The sequence below is a fragment of the Ambystoma mexicanum genome, chromosome 8, assembly GCF_040938575.1.
Source record: "Ambystoma mexicanum isolate Mex_15411 chromosome 8, UKY_AmexF1_1, whole genome shotgun sequence".
NCBI classification, from domain to species: Eukaryota; Metazoa; Chordata; class Amphibia; order Caudata; family Ambystomatidae; genus Ambystoma; species Ambystoma mexicanum.
In genome coordinates, this window is record NC_090929.1 from 660,998,853 (window position 1) to 661,021,825 (window position 22,973).

The 22,973-nt window shown below is 45.1% G+C and overlaps 1 protein-coding gene across 1 annotated transcript in view; it reads left to right on the plus strand.

Annotated features, from left to right (window-relative positions):
• The window catches only part of DNAJC11 (DnaJ heat shock protein family (Hsp40) member C11), a 1,722,882-nt gene that overhangs the window by 924,370 nt on the left and 775,539 nt on the right, over positions 1 to 22,973 (plus strand). The window lies entirely within an intron of this gene.

The following is a 22,973-nucleotide window of genomic DNA, read 5'->3' on the forward strand; positions in this document are numbered from 1 at the left end:
CAGTGGATTAATTTCACACTGATCCAATTGTGGCAAGCTACCATGTAGAGCCATATTCTGGGCACTCTTAATACCAACCTAAGGGGGTGGTGATCACTAAATAGTTTCAGTACCTCAAACTCTATTTTTAAGGGCCAATCCTTTGCAAACATGCATAAATAATCTGTTGTGGATGACCATTGTGTACCATAAAAGGTGGGCTTCCCCGGTCGATCCCACCCACTTCGGCCATTCAGGGAACAAATACCCCTTTCAAGAAACCACTCTGTGAACTGTAAACCCCTTGCACACGATCTTTCATCAACCATTTGGATGGGTTCTATCCCATATGCAAAATCGTCCCCAGGATCTGCCATCTCAAACGCCAACCCCATACCCAGCTTAGCGTTAAAGTCCCCTCCCAAAAGTAGGATATAGTCTTGACTGCCCTTAGATGTAAGCTCAGAATCAATCAGGTCCCTCAGTGCCCCAGGGCACCCCTCATTCAGAATATGAAGGCTATTATAAAAATGAGTTATGATCAATGTTCGGCCCTGTTCAGGACGTGCACTGATACACTGAAGGCTCGATTGTTGGTTTCACTTACTATTAAGGTGAGATTTACGGAAGACTTCAGCAGAATTGCCATGCCTCCATAGCAATGGCCTCTCCCGAACTTCTTAGCAGATATGCACTTCGAGACATAGCCATCCATAGTGAATGGCGAACGAGCCCAGGTCTCCTGGAGGAATATTATATCGTAAGTCCGAAGGGCTAATGCTACTTCATTCTTAGAAAGTGTATAGGGTGCGCCCACTATGTTCCAACATAAAACGGACATCACGTTTTGTGGTAGGGCACGCTGAGGTTCATACCAGTTAACTGGGTAGGACAATCCTGAAGTGGTTGCCCTCCATGATGAACCTCCTCCCTTACTACAGTGAGTCAATCCAATTCCTAATATACTTTCAATAATCATTTTTTAATTGAGAAGTAAGCGCACTGCTAGAATTTTCACCACTATTTTTCTTCTCTTGTCTTACTGAGAGCATAGCTGCCACCACTTTATATTACTAGACAACATGACTACATACCATACTAACAGAGATAAAAACACTAGAGCCCTTTTTTCACCTAGAGGCAGTACCAACAATCAATCAAACACCCATTATGGAAATAGATACATTCATAACATTGGTGAGGCTGCTCATTAAGGAAGGAAATAAATACTATGAGAAAGCCATATTACAAAATTATTTGGATAATGGACATATTCCACATGTTCTTGGAATACTAGGTTTTCTGTATTTGAATCACCCTGAGGATACACATCTAGCAGAAAATTGGGAACAAAATCTAAACCACAGTTCCAATAAAATGATCGAACTACTGATCGAATACGCAAACAGGGAAAATACAGGATTTGAAAAAGAGAAGAAAACAGTAGAAAGAGATTCTAGAAATTGATGCCCCAGAAGCACCTAAAAGGATTTTGTTGTAAAACCCATGGATAATATATTAAAAAAACATCAGGACAAAGTCCAATTAAGGAAATTGCGCAAAGTATTTTGGGATGACAGAGGCTATAGGATAGCTAGGGTATATACATTTCAGTCCAAGTACAATGAAAGAAAGAAATATACCTCTCGGGAAAGTACACCTGGAACATCTCCAGGTAGCTCAGATATTTATAGTGACAGTGAGAGACAGACTAATACACAGGATGCCAGTAATGATCAAACTGGGGGAACCTTTAGTACTTCTAGCATAACGGCTCCTCCTAAAAAGAGTTTTTGAGATCAGATCAAACTCTATCGAAGAAGGAACAAATTGCAGAATCACAAACAGGTCATTTTTCAGGACCCACCACAGATATTGCAACAACAACAAGATTGACCTCAGAGAGCATAGATGGGGAGGAACAACCAAGAACAGAAGAGGAAAGAGCAAGAACTCGCTCGCAATACAGAAGAGAAAGATTGGAAAGGTGGTAGATCTGGTTCTCAATATTTTAACACATATATTAGATCAATATGAGATTCAGAATTTGAACAAAGGACTCTTTTGCACCCAATATCTATGTGTAGATTCAGATTGATATGTTCAAATTTATCAGGAAATTGAAACTCCAAAACATCTTTCACAACTCAGACCTTCCAAATGTGGAAATTATGGAGCAACCTGAAATTAGTAGCTTGAATGTTAATGATATTGAAAATGCACTCTTACTACTAGCATTAGAGGATAATATGTTGGGTATTGAAGTCATTGACAAATTGGGAATACAGAATACACGTTTTTTGGACACCAATCGTATAAAGAAATCGACGTTCATACCACCTACACAGCAGGGTAACATTATTGATGTATTCCATCAGGCAGTAGTTGGAGACATTTTAACAACAATGGATCCGAAATACAAACAAACATCAACGTTCTGGCTATAATCTTTCTTAGGTGGAATTTCCGGCCTATCAGAGATTGTGCTCCTATAAAGACATTATAATCAAAGAAGACGACAAATGAGGCCATTTTGTGGTTCTAAATTGGAAAAGACTACATTCACATGGCTAAAGAGCACCTTTCTACGCCAGGGTGCCATCAAGAAATTGGGAAATATTTCATTTCTGAAACTACCAGGGCACTAGCTGACCTGATTTTAAAATGGCATTTGAAATGTAGCGTCAGAGATGCTGAAAGCTCATTTTTAATCAAGGATGAGCCTAAAATCCCAACTATATACTTCCTACCAAAAGTACATACAAAATATGACAAATTACCAGAAGTCAGGCCAATAGTTAGCAACAATGGATGGGAGACAGAACATCTCAGTAAATATATTGACACTATTCTGAGACCATAGGTGTATAAACTTGATTTGTACGTGCTATTATGCATGTCTTAGAGAATCTTGAGACTGTGACATGGAAGGATATTTTCGTTCTAGCAACCATAGATGTGAAATCTCTATATAAATCAATCAACCACGATCTGGCACTATCCATTATGGAATTTGTCTTTCAAGAAAAATCTGCATCCTATTTTCTACATGTGCACATATTAAAGGAGTTTATGAATACACACTGAAACATAATGTCTTCTCTTTAACGATACATTGTATAAACAAACTCAAGGGATTGCAATGGGGGGTGTGCTTTGTGCCGTCCTTAGCAAATCTATTTGTGGGTGAATTGGAACATAAACATGCCAGGACACATCCAACTTTTTCCAACAGTATCATTAAATGGTTCCGTTATATCGACAGCATCCTAGTAATTTGAGATGGAACTGACAAGGAATTAATACAATACTGTACATATCTGAATTATAATACTTTTGGCTTGCAATTTACCTTCAAACAACGTAAGACAGAAGTCTCTTTTTTGGACCTATATATCTATATCAAGGATAATCAGATCCATACAAGAACATATAGAAAGCAAACGGAAGTCAATGCAACAAACATGGGCACCTTCTCAAATTCGATCCAGAACTACATTTCGAAGGGATTGTGTCCTCCGACGTATTCCTTATCTTAAATATAAATCCTTCAGCTTTGCTGGCCTCGGAAAATTTTTTCGCCAGAGGGCGCTGCGCGTCGATGATCGCCGAGTCGATGACCCTCGACGGCCTCCGTGCCGACGTCGACGTCATCCTGCCTATAAAGGCCGCGCGCAGCGTCCGTTGCTCAGTTCCGTTTTTCCGCGCTTCGTTGTGCCTCGGAACACCGTTGCTCAGTTCTCGTCAAGATAACGTATATAATAACTACTATTTACCTCGATATCGATGGCATCCTCCTCCGACCCGACGACCCCTCGGTCCGGTTTCAAAAAGTGCCGAGACTGCGGGAAGAAAATGTCGTTGACGGACCCTCACAGGGTCTGTTTGTGGTGTCTGGGAATCACGCACCAGAGTTCGGAGTGTGAGGAATGCCTTTCCATGACGGCGAAAGCCTTGAAGGAGCGTAGGGGGAAGCTCGAGAGAGGTAGGTCAACTTTAACTTCCTCGAAAGCTTCTTCGGTAGAGTCGAGACGTTCGTCTCCTCACCATAAAAAACACTCTCGATCTAGATCACGAAGTGGCTCCCACCACTCGTCGACATCGAGACACTCGAAGAAGAGACGTAGGAGATCCCCTTCGTCATCTTCGTCGAGTTCTCCTGAGAGAGTTCATTGCCCCACAAAACGCAGCTCGCAAGCTGAGTGGGAGGAATTCAGGAAAAAGATGCTAAGCGTCTTCGAGAAAGCGGCCTCGTCCCCCTCGAAGACAGCTGAGGGTGATACCCCGGGTAAAAAACCCAAAAAAATCTAAACGCCGCGAGTCGCAGTACCCGGCGGAAAAGTCAACCCGAAAGCGCCTCGAGCCATCGGGAGATAAAGCATCATCGACGCCATCGTCGAAAACTCCTTCGAAACAGAGGTCGGCGCCATCGACGCCGTTGTCGAAGGATTCATCGGCGCATCAGTCGATCGAGTCGACGCCGACGTCGACGCCGATATCGACGCCGGTGAAGGAAAGAACCACGGCTACTCCACAGCCAACGGTTAGACAAAAGACCTCCGACTCGACGCCGAGAACGTCGACGTCGTTCTCGAGCAGGACTCCGATCCTTTCGAGTTCTTCGAGGCCTAGTACACATTTCTCGACGCTTTTCACGGCGCCTTCGAGTACTTTCACGTCGGTGTCGACGACATCGACGTTTTCAAGGCCTGTGATGATGGCTCCTTCTGCATTGGAAATGGGGTTTATACCATTCCAAAAACCAATGTATCCCCCTTTAACCTCGATTTTTGAGGAAAGGGAGGATTCAGACCAAGATATTGATTTACAGAGGACCACATCACCAGAGCCAGAGACTTTCGCCTCTGAGGAAGGAAGATTAAAAAATCTTCAGGATGCACTTCAGGAAGCTAGTGGCTTGGACACTTCTCCTGAAGCAGAATTTATCAAACCAGACCCAGGAGAACATGCGGAGACTCCATATAGAGCTCTGATGTCTAGAATCATAGAATTTATGGGTTGGTCTGCACCTTCTCCTGCCTTTCAGCAGGATGACCTCACTGACATACTGGACAAGGGCCCACAGGAGGATCCTGTGGTTCCATTTCACTCTGCTCTACAGAGAAGGATTTTGACAAACTGGGAAACGCCAGAAATTATCCCGGCAGTAAATAAAAAACTGTCAACAAAATACAGGGTGGCTAGTTCTGACCCTGAATATTTGTCAAAACACCCTACTCCTGAGAGCTTGGTTGTACAGGCTGCAACCTCATCAGGCAGCACATCTGCATACCCCACTGCTCCGCAGGATAGGGATGACAAAAAGTATGATGCCATGGCTAAGAAGGTTTTTTCTGCCGGTAGCATGGCGTTAAAGTCTATTAACGCGACCTGTACGCTCGCTAGGTTCAGCCACACCCTTTGGGAGTGCGCTTCATCAGCGGCTGACTGCCTCCAAGAAGGAGAGGAAAGGGACGCATTTTTAAACATCATCAGGGATGGTAAAGATGCGATGTGCGAGACCCTACAAACTGGCCTAGATTCTGCTGACAGTATCAGCAGGGCCATGGCGGCAAGTACCACAATCCGCAGGCATGCGTGGTTGAGGAAGTCTGGTTTTGCCTCTGACGTGCAGACCAGGCTTTTGAATATGCCCTTTGACGGTTCTACCCTCTTTGGAAAGAAGGCGGATGACAGTTTGGAGAAACTGCAAACGTCCAAGGCAGCAGCCAAGTCATTGGGAGCTGCTATCCGTCAGAATACCTTTCGTCCTTCGGGATCATCGTGGAGAGGACGGTCCTTTCGTTACTATTCCTCATATGGAAGGGGCAGGGGACGACCGGCTCAAAGAGGCCAAGGAAGATTTACCCGTGGTGGACGGGGTAGGGGAAAGAAAGCCGCACCCGCAGGAGCAGGAGCCACTTTACCTTCGGCAACTGCATCAGCCGCTTCAAAACCACTCTGAGGTCTCCCCTCACAGAACACCAGTAGGGGGCAGGTTAACTCACCATCTGACGGAATGGCAGGCTATTACGTCAGATGCTTGGGCTCTGGAGACAGTGGCCCAAGGTTACTGCCTGCCCTTCCTACATATCCCTCAGAGTCATCCACCGGGGAACAACCCTTTGAAGCTTCCAGATCCGCTCCTCTTGCAGGAGGTTTTAGACCTGCTAGAGAAAGGTGCCATAGAACTGGTACCTGTAGCGGAAAGGAACAAGGGTTGGTACTCCCCCTACTTCATAATACCGAAGAAGGACGGAGGACTGAGACCCATCTTAGACTTACGGGAATTGAACAAATTCCTCCGAAAGGACAAGTTCAAGATGGTGACTCTCTCTCAGATCCTTCAGGCCCTCCAGCTTCAGGACTGGTTGGTATCTCTAGACCTCCAGGACGCTTATTTCCATGTGCCGATCCATCCCAGGCACAGGAGATACCTGAGGTTCGCAATTGGCAGCTCTCATTATCAATTTCGAGTTCTGCCATTTGGGCTAACCTCCGCCCCGAGGGTCTTTACCAAGCTAATGTCGGTTGTGGCTGCAAGTCTAAGGAGGGAAGGGATTCATGTCTACCCTTACCGAGACGATTGGTTGATCAGAGCTGTATCTTCGGAACAGGCTCAGAGACAACTAGATTATGTTTGCCACTTCCTTCACAAGCTGGGCTTCTCCCTCAATTTAAAGAAGTCACAGATGATACCATCACAGAGACTCCAATTCATTGGAGCAGTCCTGGACACTTCCCTGGGAAAAGCCTTGCCACCAGAGGTGAGGGCTCGAGATATTCTGCAGATGGTCATCAGATTTCAGAATGCCCAATATCTCCCAGCCTACGACTTTCTGAGGTTGCTAGGCCTCATGGCATCCTGCATATTCCTCGTGCCGGAGGCTCGCCTGAGAATGAGATCCCTCCAGTGGGCACTGAGAACTCAGTGGTCACAGTTCTCAGGAAGGATGACAGATCTCCTTCGGATCCCGGTCAAAGTAGCCCGAGACCTTCAGTGGTGGGCCTGTCGGGAGAACATCCTGAAAGGAGAAATGTTTTGGCAACCATGGCCGGAGATAACAGTAGTCACGGATGCCTCACTCACGGGGTGGGGAGCTCACGCCAACGACTTGACCATCAGCGGTCGTTGGTCTCCATCGGAGTCCAGACTACATATCAACCTGTTGGAGCTGAGAGCCATCAGACTAGCGCTGAAGGCTTTTCTGCCGTCTGTACGGGGAAGAAACGTCCTAATAATGACGGACAATACAGTGGCCATGCACTACCTCAACAAAAGAGGAGGCGTAGGCTCACTACCACTGTGCAGAGAGGCGATGCAGCTCTGGTTTTGGGCAATTCAGGAAGGAATCTCTCTATCGGCAATTCACCTAGCCGGAGAGAAGAACTTGACAGCGGACGCTCTGAGCAGGCAGAGCACAATCTCTCACGAGTGGGAGATAGCTCAGGAAGTCCTTCAAGAGATCTTCGCCCTTTGGGGAACCCCTCAAGTGGATCTGTTCGCCACCAGTATCAACAGGAAGTGCGACAGATTTTGCTCAAGGGAATTTCCCCCGAGAGGAGCTCTAGGAGATGCGTTCGTAGTGGACTGGGAGTTCCCACTTCTGTACGCGTTCCCTCCGGTCCCTGTCATTCCTCAAATGATCAGGAGGTTGAGAAGGTTTCGGAAGACCATGATCCTAATTGCCCCGGATTGGGCCAGGAGAACGTGGTACCCGGACCTTCTAGACATGTCCATCTGCCCTCCAATTCGACTGCCATACAGAGAGGATCTTCTCTCGCAGAAGGAAGGTCAGGTTCTCCATCCAGCCATCAAGACCCTCAACCTTCACGCTTGGTGTCTGAAAGGTTGAGGTACAAGGATTGGGACCTTCCGGATGATGTTATGGAGGTGTTGCTTTCGGCCAGAAGGCCGGCAACTAAAACTCTATACCGCTGCCGTTGGAACAAATTTTGCAGCTGGTGCAGAGAAAAGAATATTGAACCCTTTTCTTGTGGTACACCTATGGTGTTGTCATTCTTACTTTACCTGGCTAATTCAGGCCTACAGGTTGGCACAATTAAGGGCTATCTCGCAGCGCTATCAATCTTTAAGCGCACTGCAGAGGAGCCTTCATACTTCAAAATTCCATTGGTAATACAATACCTAAAAGGATTAACTAATGTTTATCCCCCGAAACCTTTTCAAGTTCCCTTATGGGATTTAAACCTAATTTTAAACTTCCTAAAGGGTGCCCCTTTTGAACCACTACACTCTTGTTCATTGAAGCTTCTCACCCTCAAAACTGTTTTGCTAATAGCATTGACATCTGCTAGAAGGGTTAGCGAGTTGCAAGCCTTATCGTGTAAACCTCCACATACAATCTTTTACAAGGACAAAGTTGTTCTTCAGGTGAAGCCTAACTTCCTCCCGAAGGTAGTCTCGGAGTTTCACATCACTCAGAAGATTATATTACCTTCTTTCTACCCTCCTCCTCATCCGGGGAAGGAGGAAGAGAGACTGCACAGGCTGGACCCTAAGCGAGCCTTGAGCTTCTATATCAGCAGATTGGCTAAGATCAGACAAGCAGACCAACTCTTTGTAGGTTATGCAGGACATAAGTTGGGCCTTCCAATAACAAAACAAACCATCTCCAGATGGATTATTTTAGCCATTCTGGAGTGCTACAAATTGGCAGGAAAGGAGCCTCCTCAAAATCTAAGGGCTCATTCTACCAGGGGTATCGCAACATCCTCAGCCCTTCAAAGAGGGGTGCCAATTCGAGATATATGTGCGGCTGCCACATGGTCGTCCGCACATACATTTACCAAATTCTATAGCCTGGATTCCTCCTCTAGTCAAGAAACTAGATTCGGCAAGGCTGTGTTACACTCTGTCCATTCTGGAAGGGTAACATAACTTTTATTACTCCCGCCTCCAGTCACAATACCACTGCTATGGGAGTCTATCTAAGATAAGGAATACGTCGGAGGACACAATCCCTTCGAAGAACTAGTTACTCTTACCTTGTAACGTTCTTTCGATGGGATGTTCCTCCGACGTATTCCTTATCGACCCTCCCATCCATCCCCGCAGTATGACTTCCTGTGGGTTTGCAGCCTATGCTCCTTCAAGGTGATTAGTCTAATCCAAAAACATTACTGGGGACTACAAAACGGAACTGAGCAACGGACGCTGCGCGCGGCCTTTATAGGCAGGATGACGTCGACGTCGGCACGGAGGCCGTCGAGGGTCATCGACTCGGCGATCATCGACGCGCAGCGCCCTCTGGCGAAAAAATTTTCCGAGGCCAGCAAAGCTGAAGGATTTATATTTAAGATAAGGAATACGTCGGAGGAACATCCCATCGAAAGAACGTTACAAGGTAAGAGTAACTAGTTCTTCCGATTAACCAATTTTTACTTGCACCCGAGCTCCAACTTTAAAACAAGACCAAGTCCCAGTCATATGCATACTTATAAACAGGCGGTACAAACAAATATCCTGATGGGCCAACCTTTTTTTTTACAAATGTATGCGCTGTAATGTGTGTCAATTATGCATTGAATAACATTAACATGCCGAACCAAATTGTGATATATATCATTGTTTGCTGCTGTGACAAACTGTATGTTGGTAGTACAATCCAAGAGTTTGGAACAAGAATTGGAGAACATCTTCACAGCATAAGTGTTTCGGACCAGAATTCACCTCTTGCAGAGCTCTGGCAGAAGGAACACTCTTTGGAAAATCGAGACAATTTTAAGTTTTTTGGATTGTAACACATTCTAGTGGACCAAAGAATGGGAAATCATGAAACTATTCTTCGACGAGACGAATCCAAGATCATTTGTCTACTTGGAACTACAAGAGATGGCTTAAATTCTGACCATGAGATGCACATGTTCCTATAACTTGTGTCCATTTTTGTCTAACTTTGGTCTGTTACCCATGAGAGACAACATTGTAAATTTCTCAATATTAGGAAAACTGACAAATACAATCGATATATTTTGATGTCTCTTTTTATTTCAACGGTGGGAGTACCACCTACTTATTTAGTCTGGATATATACCTATTGGGTTCATAAGAATATAAGTAAGTTCATCTAGTGGCATTCGCGCCCCATTGTGGATTCCGTATAATAAATGTCCTTTCTTAAATGTTCAACTTTATTGACTTTTGCAGTATGCCCTGCATACTGTTTGATCATGAATGCCTTAAATGAATATACAACTGCCAGTTCATTCTTTCTATCCATGGATTTAATCTACATTGATTTGTCTTGCATGATTAGGTATTCCCCTTTTTTTCAGTTGTTTGAATCGACACAGTATTGACATTAGGTTAGGGACGTTCTGAATTTGGTCAGGATGCTTGCATCATTATATACGAAAAATTGAATTTTGTTGGAATGCAGGCAAAATGTGATTTTTATTACGTCACGCTTGCTAATGTACTGTTTAAAACACTATAATCAAACATGGCGGCCATGTTCACAGACATGTAACGTCTTTGCGATAACAAGGAACGCATTTGACATCATCACGTTACATTTATGAACGAACGATTTAATAAAGTAATAACAAACATGGAGCCAGAGTTTATAAATGCGGAGCGCTGCTGCAAACTACAGAAGGTCATTATATTCAGCACCCTTGCTCTAATCAGGTTAGTCCTTATCAAGGGATCAATAAACCTTTAGTATTATAGTTTAGTATGTTAATGAGTCCGAGTCTATGACTAAGATTTTGGCGCTTTTGCTGTTTGAGATGCAGGGCATTATCACGAAACACCAGTTTCGAAATGTTACCATATACTATATAATTCTTCAGCACACTTTTAAGCCCACTTGCCTTTAATGAGCTAGTTGTTTCATACTTGATTTTTTTATGTCTGGGAAACATTTTTTTTCCTCATAATCCCTATGAGAGACTGCTATATTGCAACATGGCGTATTTGATAAAATACGTGATTAAATACGTGATAACGGTTGCGGTTTACAGATTCAATATATTTTTTACAAGACTAATCTTACAACCTGGTATCATGGGAAACAGGCAGCTGCGGTTAACCTTTTGGCATATGAAAGACTTGGACTTTACGCAAAATGTGACATTGTATATCAATGTATTCATAACAAGGTCTAATCATTTTTACTGTCATAAGTGCCCAAATTGGCCACTTTAGACATTTTGAATAAACATTGTGAAAATATTCTATATAATATGGCGCACGTAATTACAGTTTCGTTATATCGCCATGAAGTAAGTTGTTACCTCCTTCCAGCGAGTTACCACCATGATGGGCTTGAATCAGGACAATGGGGATATTACATTACCCATTGTGTAGGTCTTTAATTTCTTGTGAATGGGTGGCCCAACATAGCATACCCATTTCCATTGATTTGTTTTTCAGGATTCTGTTACTGTTATGTCTGTCGACCTTTGATATAACCAACCTATCCATGGAATTCCCTAATACTTAAGTCAGCTGGAACTAAACTAGATTCAGGTACACATATACAACTTGTACACTTATGGGTTAGCATTTATTTCCACATGGGATGATTGATATATGCCTATTGATGAAATGGTATGATATTTCTTTGTTTTGATTAACTTAGCAGAACTAAGAGTTCAATTTATATATATGGATGTGTGAAGATACCAAGAACCTATTCTTTAAGGATACTATACAACAGTTGCTTACAAATTTAACCAGTATGTTGTGAGCAAAGGTTTTGTTCATGTTTCTAACACACATTTTTTTTCTATTTGTTTTTGGTCTTCTCCACTTACTTTTTCCTTTCTTCTGTTAATTATAATAAGTCTCATGGAATGAAAATGAGAATGTTTGTGATTTTTTTTCTTCTTCTATGAATTAGTCAAGAATTTTATATATTGCTATTACCCAACAAGAATGTGTCGTATTAGATATGGAGGGTTGGTGCCTTGATAAAATCCCAAGATGATGAAACTCAATGCATGTGCACCATTAGGCTTGTGTCGACATTATTGGGTGTAGTACATTGGGGTAAGTCTGAATTAAGACTCAAATATATTTCTAACACACTATTTCTTAAGGTTAAAAAGGGACTCTTTACCATTACTACTATGCCATAACATATTCTAGTACAACTTGCCCTAATTTGTGTACATTTAAGGTTTATTAACCCAGCGCAGAAAGCCAGGGTAGATGCATTGTGAGATCACAATTCAACCAACCCACGCTTTCGGCACAATACCGAAATCTGGGCACTACTACTCACGGGTTGTAGGGAAAAGTAACCAGATAGGACTTTCCTTCAGGGTGCACACTATAGGAAAACCAGCACTTAGTAGTGTGTCCAGTGTTTTTTTCTTTCGCTTCCCATTTAAATTCCCATGTTTTGTGGTTTCTTTCAAAGACTTGAAAATAGGTTAGGTCCAATAGCTACGAGTAGGATGAATTTAACATCATGATTACTTTGTGATCCCCAGATAATTGCTTTGTCCTATACAATCTCCCACCAGCACCAAGTTATGTCACAGATTGCCTTAATACCCTGTGGGGTCTCCAGGTAGTTTCAATGTTTTTCTTTTTTAAATACAGCGAAAGATATATCGACTGTACTCTTCTCAATGGGTAGATAGTTCAATATAGAAACAGATGGTTTGGTAGAATGCACCAGCTGAAAAAAGGGGTTGGAAGGAGCTCGCTAAGGGCTATCACTCTAGTCTAGAAAGCACCTCCTCCCTAACCCAGGTGAATACATACCAACTGTGTCTCCCTTAGTATGCTAAAGTCTAACTTCTCTATGATGAAGGCCTAAAGGCAAACTCCTTAATTACCATAACCACCTCAGGGATTTTATAACTGGCCCTACGCAATCAATGATCTTATTTCTAGGGGTGTACAGAACTTGGCTTTGAGTGAGTATTTGGCTGAATTTTGGCCAAAAAACAGTTGTTTGGTTTTGGCTGAATACTTACTGTAAACCTTACTCAAAGCCAAAGTTACACCCCTAATTGCTAGCATGGTTTAAACAGAATGACGTCTAGAATCGTGGGGGTGTTTGCACATAGAAACCCGGGATTCATGGCATGGGGTGCTCCATTACCCTCTAGCACAGCCATGCAAATAAACATATGCACACAGAGACAGACATGTTGTCTTTCTCTCACGGGCCATAGCCACTGCCTTGCGGGTCAGGGGCGAGCCTGCGGTTCCGTAGCGGCCCGAGTACCGGGGTTCCCGCGGTTACTTCAAACACTTCGCAGTGTACACAGAGGCAGCCTGGGACCAGATGAAACGCCGCTTACCCACACCCCATTCCTGATTTATGGCGCACGGGCCTTTTTCGGCCCAATGTGCCTAGCCTTGGCTGCAGCCAGCATTCCTGTGCTCGGTGCACAGGAAGTACCTCACATAAGTGCTTTTTTCTGGCACAGGGCACTGAATTTAAAAAGCTGTACCGTCGCAGCTCACACGTGACGCTGGGGGACGCTCGTAGACATTCACTGTGAGTGCCTGTCCACCCTTCCCTCCAACCCCCATGACAATGGGGGGCTCCCAGGGCCCCTTGTCTTTGAAAATAGGACTGCTGTGTATTGAAAGGGCTTTTTTCTCTCCTTTGCATAGGGTGCCCTGGGAGCGAGGCAGCTCTGCGACCAAGCTCTGAGCTGTTAATGGACCCCAGCGGATAGCTTCGGCGCACTGTCCTGGGGGATTGGGGGGGGTGGCTTTCAGCAGGGGCAGCACAGCGCATGGGAGGGGAAGGTCCTACACTGCTCAGCAGGGCTACCCTTTTAGAGTGCTCCAACAGACATGAAAATATACATTGTAATCCCCAAAAGCCTTTCATTTCTTGGGTTTGTACGATCCGTGCAGAAATGATGGTAAAGTCATTATTTTATTTTGTCTATATGCTTAAGGGAAGTGTTTGGCAACGATTGACAATTGTTAACCAGAAAAGACCACCCATCTTTTTATCGCCTCTTTCCCCAATACATGAACATCAAATTGATGGCGAGTATGTTTACTTGAGGATGGTTTATACCTTACCACCCCCTGCCGCCCCCCACAATGAGTTTGCCATATTTTAGTTTGCTGTGTGCAGCGGGTGGGGCAGTACAAACTTCATGTGCAGTGTTGCTTCAGAAATAAATCACAGGCTTAAGCTTGCAAAGCACCATGACACACAGTAATGCAGACATTATCCAGCCCTGGGGGCTGGAAGAGAGCTATCCCCCAGCTTGCTGCCAGGCATCCGCCTTACATTGTCAGGAGCTCTGCGGGACATCAAAAAGGGGGATTTTTTTTTTCTATGACAGTATAAGATGCACATTTTGAAAACAAGTGTGCTCAGCAGCATGTAGAAAGCCTGCTTTTAACTGTGATGGCCCCCACCCCAGTGAGAGTAATTGGTGGACACTACATAAGTTTCAAGCAATACATAAGCAATGACAGCTTATGATTCATGCCATAGGCGGGAAGGAACTATTCGGCTCAGTATTCTACTTCGGCTAAATACTTTGGCCATCTATTCGGTATTCGGCCGAATACTAAATCTACTATTCGGTACACCTAGTTATTTCTATAGGGTGTTGTACAGATGTGCCGTCAGACATTCAGAGCCAACTCTGTCACCTTACTGCTATCCATTTCCCGCTATTCTTGTTCACCCACCTCCACCCACCTTCCCACGTATCTTTCCTCTGCCCCTCTGATGTCTTTCCTTCGACCACCTACCTCCATGCTCCAATGTTACTACTGTATTTAGTACCACTCTCCCCTCTCTCCACACCACTACTACCTTCCCCTCCACAATACTACTACTCTGTCCACACTGCTACTTCTTCTCCCTCCCAACATTACTACTATTCTTCTCACCCCATACACTGGGACATGGTTCCCTGCTCACCCTTCTAGGTATATGGTGCCCTGCTCGCCCTTCTAGGTATATGGTGCCCTGCTCACCCTTCTAGGTATATGGTGCCCTGCTCGCCCTTCTAGGTATATGGTGCCCTGCTCGCCCTTCTAGGTATATGGTGCCCTGCTCGCCCTTCTAGGTATATGGTGCCCTGCTCACCCTTCTAGGTATATGGTGCCCTGCTCACCCTTACATGGATAGGGTGCCCTGCTCACCCTTATAGGGACATAGGGCTCTGCTCACTCTTCCAATGGCCTCACTCTCACTATGATCACCTCCTCACTACTCTGAGACAGCATGGTTTCATAAAGTCTCTGATGTGGTTGCAGCCAGGGGCTCATGCTGGTCGTTCTCCTCTTGGCTTTCCTCAGGGGTTTGGTGTACATTGTAGCTATTTTGGATTGGGGAGGATTTCTGTGTCCCTCTTCTCCCCCTTTAGTTTCTCCTAATTTCCACTTTGTTTTCTGCAGCCTCCGCTTTGGCCTAGGGTCAGTCTTGTGTTGTCAGGTTTGGTGCTGGATTTCTAATTCTTATTTGGCAGGGAGATGATGTCCATTGCCTGACTGTTCTTGATTCCCCTCTCCTTGCTCCTGTCCGAGTTTTCATTGTTGCACCCAGATGCACAGTGGAAGTGCAAGTTCTGCAATGGAAAAGAGAGAACGCTGGCCAGACAATGTACTGGGAGATATTGGGTAATAGTGGTACCAGTGGAGACATCTGTAACACTTGCTGCGGTCTGTCCACCCCAACTCCCTACTCTCCAAATTTGAACATGGCTGGCTCTGGCTTTTGTTCTAGTGAACCTCCTGTTTGCAGGACTATGGTTCGGTCCCTGTCACAGCTACCTGACACATAACAGCCTCCTTTTGGTTTACCACTAGAGAAATGGCAAGAAATGCCCTTTAAATTAGTTTTCTGTTGTCATTGCTTAACAATGTATATCAAAGTCCATATGGCATCATAGCTACTAACTGGCACACTAACTGACTGAAATTGCGCCATCCAATTAATGCTGCACTCTATCCATTTACTTGCGTGAACCCACATCTTGCTTCTATGATTACCAATCTGCCTCACATCTCTGTGCACTTTCAAATCACAAACCTTGCCTAGTTGTCACCATCCATTCCCCATGCTTCCCACTGTACCTTCTCAGAATCTATGTGCTCCGTACCCACTAAGTCAGCATCTCCTTTGTTGCTTCCACTCGCCTCTCTTCTCCAATCCTTTTGACCCTAACCTACCTAAAAACAGACCAGCATACAGCTTTGGGAACTTCCAAGCTGCATGCATCAACATAGCAGCAAAGCTATCTTGCATTACCTCCCTTGTCCCAGTACTTACTTTTGAGGTATCCGCCTTCATTACTAGAACCTTTTTACCAACTTTGATTATTACCACCACTTACTCCTCTGAAGCTATGTAGTGTCTACAGTATCCTACAATCCTTTGATACGTTTGTTTCTATCTTCATTACCGGGACAAGAGCACATGGTTCTGCCAGCACCACCTGTCTTTAGCAAGGAACCACAGAGCTACGTTGGGAAGGCTTCCTTCCAGGGCACATCCCTGTGTGGCTCGGTTAGGGCTTTGAGGTGACAAGATTGATATCTTTGCAGTAGTGAAGTATCAGAGGGAGTGTGGGTAGCCTGAGGTGTGTGGGGAACAAACCAGGTGTGATGCCGCCACATCTCCACTGCATGTAACCAGCCTCTGCAGGGAAATCCAACCCAAGTGAGTGAAAGCACCACAGTCCTGTGAATGGTGAGCAATCTGTGTTTAAAGGGTTGTATACGAATTGTTCGTTTTACAACTGCTCGAATGACAATTGACCTTTTCACAATTGACCGAATTGTGAAGGTCATTTGTACCATATATGTGGGGGGAAACTCCCCACAACCCCCACCCAACGCCAAATCCCCCAAAACCCATATATATTACAGTTAACCAATAAACCCCCTAACCAGAGAGGGAATAGTAATTTTCGTCGCCCACGCGGCCAAAATTCCCAGAGAGGATCTAACTATTCCCAGGGGCAGGGTACACAGTGGAACAACAACCAACAGTCTACCCAGGGTTACGGCAGAGGTAATAGGAGAGGTCGTGGTAAAGGCAGAGGCAGCCCCAGCAAATGAGGCGGCACGCCTCCACCAAAGCAGTGACGCTCAGTTCAGGGTCCCTTCTCACGCAACCCCAGTAGGGGGACGCATTTCAAACTTCACCCAGGCTTGGGAAGGGATCACATCAGACAGATGGGTGCTGTCAACAGTATCCACAGGATATTGTATAGAGCTACTGCAGCGTCCCCGGAACCCTCCTCCACGACAAAGAGTACACTCCTTAGAACATCAGAAGATTCTCCTCGAGGAGATCGCCATTCTTCTACAAAAGGACGCGATAGAACTCGTCCCGGGACACCAGGTAAACAAGGGTATTTATTCAACTTACTTCCTTGTGCCAAAGAAAGACTTGACAATGCACCCAGTATTGGACTTACGGCCTGCCAACAAGTATGTCAAGCCCCAAAAATTTCATATGACCACGCTACAAGAGGTAATCCCCCTCCTAAAAAAGGGGGATTACATGGCAACCTTGGATATGAAAGATGCTTATTTTCATATTTCCATGTTCCCAGCGCACAGAAAGTACTTGCGCTTCAAGGTGGACAGTCGCCACTACCAATTCAAGGTACTGCCCTTCGGGATAGCTTCAGCACCAAGGGTATTCACCAAGGTACTGGCGGTGGCGGCTGCACACCTACGCATGGAGGCAATCTCAGTGTACCCTTATCTGGACGACTGGCTCATAACGGGGGAAACCCCAGGAATTTGCAGGACAAACATTCAAAGGACTATCGACCTCCTACACGAGTTAGGCTTCTCAATCAACGAGAAGAAGTCAAGCCTGGTGCCAAGCACCTCAAAACAATTCCTAGGAGCAATCCTGGACACCCAGGAGGGGTTGACCTTTCCTTCAGAAGAAAGAATTCGGAATATACTACTGCAAATTCCGCATTCAGTCCGGTCAACAAATAACGGTACGCAAAGCAATGCGTTTACTGGGCATGATGGCGTCATGCGTTTACCTGGTCCCCCACGCGCGCCTGCGCATGCGTCCCATGCAGGAATGGTTGGCGAAACAGTGGTCTCAGGCAAGTGGTCAGTGGGACGATCTAGTGGTCATTTCGCCAACACTGGTACAAAGCCTTCACTGGTGGACAAGAGAGAATCTCGCACAGGGGAAACCCTTTTACAATCCCGAAGTACAGGCAGTAGTCACTACAGATGCATGTCTGACGGGGTAGGGAGCTCACCATCTCCACCACACAGCTCAGGGTCTCTGGTCTCACTCAGTGGCCAAGAACCACATCAACCTGCTAGAGCTTCTGGCAGTATTCAGAGCGCTTCAGGCATTCGAGCCCCATCTACTAAACCTGTCAGTGCAAATCCGGACGGACAGCACTACAGCCATGTTCTACCTGAACAAGCAAGGAGGGACTCGCTCGCCAAATCTGTCCAAGCTTGCCCAGAAAATCTGGATATGGGCACTCAGACGGAACATCTTCCTGTCATCACAACATGTTCCAGGGGAGCTCAATTCCCTAGCGGATGCTCTGAGCAGAGACTCCCTCCCAGAGGAACACGAATGGGTTCTTCACAGAGAGGTCGTAGAAGATATCTTCTCTCAGTGGGGTTTCCCCACTATAGACTTATTCGCCACAAGCGAAAACAGACAATGCCCAGGATTTGCATCCAGGGTCCCCCAACCAGACTCCCAGGGGAACGACCTGTGGATGAACTGGTCAGGGATGTTTGCGTACGCTTTTCCACCAACTCCTCATCAGGAAAGTGTAGAACAAGATGAACAGGGATTCAATGACGCTCGTCCTAGTTGCTCCCATGTGGGCAAGACAACCGTGGTTCCCACACCTACGCAGGATGGCGGTGTGGGAGCCCATCAAACTTCCAGCCTAGTACAACCTACTGTCCCAGCACCAAGGTCAAACAGTGCACCAGCAACCCAACTCAATGAACCTGGCAGCATGGCTCCTGAGGTCATAGAGTTTGGACACCTCAATTTGCCACAGAGGTGTATGGACATCCTAAAGGAATCTAGGAAACCAAACACAAGGCACTGTTACTTTGACAAGTGGAAGAGGTTTGTTATCTGGTGCCAGAGTAGACAAATCAACCCGGTTGATTGCACTCCTTCCACTATTGTTACATACATGCTCCACCTGCTAGATGCAGGATTGGTTTTTAACTCACTGAAAGTACACCTGGCAGCCCTCTCGGCTTACACCACTTCACATAGCAAGGTTTCGTGGTGGAAAGTACCAGTAGTTAAAGTCTTCATGGAAGGAGTAAAGAGACTTCACCCTCCTATTTCAAACCCACCACCAGGGTGGGACCTTAATGTGGTGCTAGCCAAGCTCATGGGCCCCCCTTTCGAACCCATGCATAAAAGCAGTCTCAAACACCTGACTTATAAAACGGCCTTCTTAGTAGCTATTGATTCTATAAGAAGGGTCAGTGAAATTCAGACTCTGTCAGTGCAGGATCCCTTCTTTACCGTCCATAAAGACATACTGGTTTTACGCACACACCCTAGTTTCTCACCTAAATGTATATCAAAATTCCATGTAAACCAGTCCATCGAGCTTCCGGCTTTCTTCCAGAACCCGCAAAACTCGGCTGAGGTGAAACTACACACCCTAGATGTGCGTAGGGCGGTCCTCTACTATGTAAATAAAACAAGACCGCTAAGGAAAACAGATCAACTGTTTGTCTCCGTAGCTACAGGCAGAGAGGGGGATCGCGTCTCGAAAGGTGCCATCTCGAAGTGGATTATTAACTGTATCCAGCTGTGTTACTCACTCTCTGAAAAGACTCTGCCTTTTACGCCAAGGGCCCACTCTACTAGAGGCATTGGGGCCACTCTGGCTTTCATTGCAAATGTACCCCTTGACACCATTTGCAAAGCAGCTACTTGGAGCTCTATTCACACTTTTACTCAGCATTACTGCATTGACACCCATTCCAAGGCAGATACACAAGTGGGACAAGCGGTTCTAAGACACTTATTTGCTCATGACCCTTCTCACATCCCACCTCCTTCTTCTGGTACTGCTCACTAATCTATGCACAGCATGTGATCTAAGCAGATTCCACAAGCCTCAGAAGGGATACATTACTCACCATAATCGTATTTCTGATGCTTGTATCTGCTTAGATTCACATGCGACCCACCCTTCCTCCCCTCCGAGAGAAGGCGCATGATTGCTTGTAGTCTTACCTTTCTGTCTATCTGCTTGGATTATCTGTACTCACGCTACTCCTCATGCTACCTCATGTCAGAAAAAATACAATCTGAGGATCCTAGACGCGTGAGGGATCTTGGGTACAGTGGACGTCACACTAGGGATAGTATTACTGGCACGCCCTGTGTCGACGCCCATTTTCGAGTTTCGAAAAACAAACTGTAATACTCCGCAGCTTCCACTAGATGTCTTCTTAGATATAAATATTCGGTCAATTGTGACCCTTTAAATTCGGTCAATTGTTAATTCGAACAATTGTAAACGAACAATTTGGGTAATACCGTATAAAGTATTTCTGCATTTCCTATCCATGCCCTTATTGAAGTTTGTGGATTGCTTTTGGAGTGTTTTTGAAGATTATAAATTAGACATTGAGGGAAGAATGTGGCAGGGGAAGAGGGAGCATTAAGGAAGTATTCCTGTCTCTTCCTCTGTATCATTTCCTATTGCTTTCTAGCAAGAGCCATCCCAAGGCAGCTCCTCAATAAGGTGTTCCCTAGTATTCAATGGAGTATCAGTCCTCGGGATCCCTGAGTCCCAATGGAACCCTGAGGAGTGGCGCGTTGTCATCCAACAGAGTATCTTGCACCTTCAGAAGGAGGCTGTGAGGAAAGGTTGGGGATCTGCAGGCTCACATTTGGCACATGCCTGTGCAGTGTGGAGGTGGTTTGATCTCTTACGTTTTATACCAGCTCTTGATTCTAATACTTATATCCATTTTTTATTTAAATTGATTGTATTTCTATATTCATTTTTATTTTGGTGTGTATAGAAAGTCTTATTAGGCCATATTATACTAAATAAATACATATGTTTACAGTGATAAAGATTTCCAGGGTTGCCTGTCCCTGATGCCTGGTGATAGTATTGATTATGTCTAGGAAAGACTACTGCAGTTCATTACATATTGGTGCTAGTAAGGGAGGCCTGGGACGCCTGCATGTGCTACAAAATGATGCCGTCCGTATTGTGAAAAATGTGCGCAGGCATGAACCGGTTTCGGCACACAGAAAAAGCCTACATTGGTTTCCAGTTGAAGCCAGGACCCATTTTAAGGCACTCGCCATTGTCCATAAGTGTCATTATGGACAGCCCCCAGCTTATCTAAAAGCTTGTATAAAAGTCCACACTCCCAAGAGAGCCACTAGATTTAGTGAGGGCATCTGTATGACAGTTCCTAGAAGTACCCAGTCTATAGGCCTGGGAAAGATCCTTCCCTGTCCAGGCAACTCGAGCGTGGAACAACCTGCCTAAAGACCTACATGCAGATCCAAACCTTCTGAGCTTTAGAAAATGCTTGAAAACTATTTTATTTGAATAACTAGAATCTTTTTGGCTCAGACCCTGCTTCTTCACCATTTTCCTCTTACACTCTGTGCCTGATGCCTCTGGGTTCCGGCGCAGTACAAACAAACAAATCATCTTCTCGGATGGGAAGAACACATTCGTAAAGTAACATCCAGAGTGTGGACATTTGATATGACTCCTACCTGCCCTTATGGTTTGGGCTCACACCATAGACGGTTCATGCATAGAAGAGTGGAGGCTTTGTGTTCCTTCCCCCAATAGCATTCAGACTTCACCTGTGACTTGGTCGCAGTTATATCTGGGCCGTTTGTATGGCTCACTGGGTTTCTGTTCTGACATTGGGGTATCTGTGTTGGACCCGAAGGTTACTGCTTAGACTCCCAGCAAGTCGTCTCAACCCTACCCCCTCTATTGGTCGCAAAAGAAGTGTCTTTGTTTTTTTAAAATATTGTACCGTTGGGGTGAAAGTATTTTTCAAATGAAAAATTGTGGTATTCTATATATTTTTTTAAATGGGTATTTTCACCCTTATGCATAACTGGCACATTCGAGCTACTTGACTTGCAATTGCTTTGTCGGGGCCCGTCTAGGGGTTGTACTGCATCTGTAGGAGAACAAACCTTTGGCTACTTCAACGTCTGATTAGTCATAGCTTTTCTGAGATGCATCGCATCTTACATGTACTCCAGGCCGGACTTGTAAATCCTGGGGGCTCATGATCTAGCTCAGGAAATCTAGGGCAGGGTGGTGATACTCAGATTCTGAGGATAGAATGCTTCTTGAAAGAAGTGTTCACCTTCTCCAGCATTGGATCTTTCATAGATTTACATGATATGAACAATCCCTGTCGGCAAGCTGGGACTCCTCTGTTAACTTTACATTAGTAAATAAAGAAAAATGGGTGTCTATTTTGTAGTCTATCTCCCTACTTTTGGGTGCTTTTGGTCCCCACAAATGGGACATTGAGTGTGAAGCTCCTCCCCTGCAGCCTTCCTTCAGATTCTAACCACATGTCGTGCTGGAAGGAGTCCTCCTATTGGTTCCCTTCAGAAATTCTCCACAACATCAACCATTTGGGTATCTCCACAAGCTTATTTCACCTATCGTACAGATAAGTGAGGGAAAGAATGTAGGGAGTGGACTTTCTACACAGCCACTGGAATGACCTTAGGACACTGTCCCCATGATACTGATGGACAAGCACTTGGCAGTATTCTGCCTGGATGAATGCTGGACTATTGTGATGGTCCTTCTGTGAGCCCAAATGGGAAGAATCCCTAGATGTGCTTGGCCATTTGGATGGTTTAAAACCAGAGAAGAACTAGCTCTGCTGATTTGGAAGTATTGATGGTAGTCTTCAATTCCCTCCATGGGTTCTGTGATCATGCCCAGGAATAGATAGTTTTACTACCTACAGTTAAATGGTCTGCATCTTATCTGGACAAGCAAGGCAGTACTTTCATTCACCT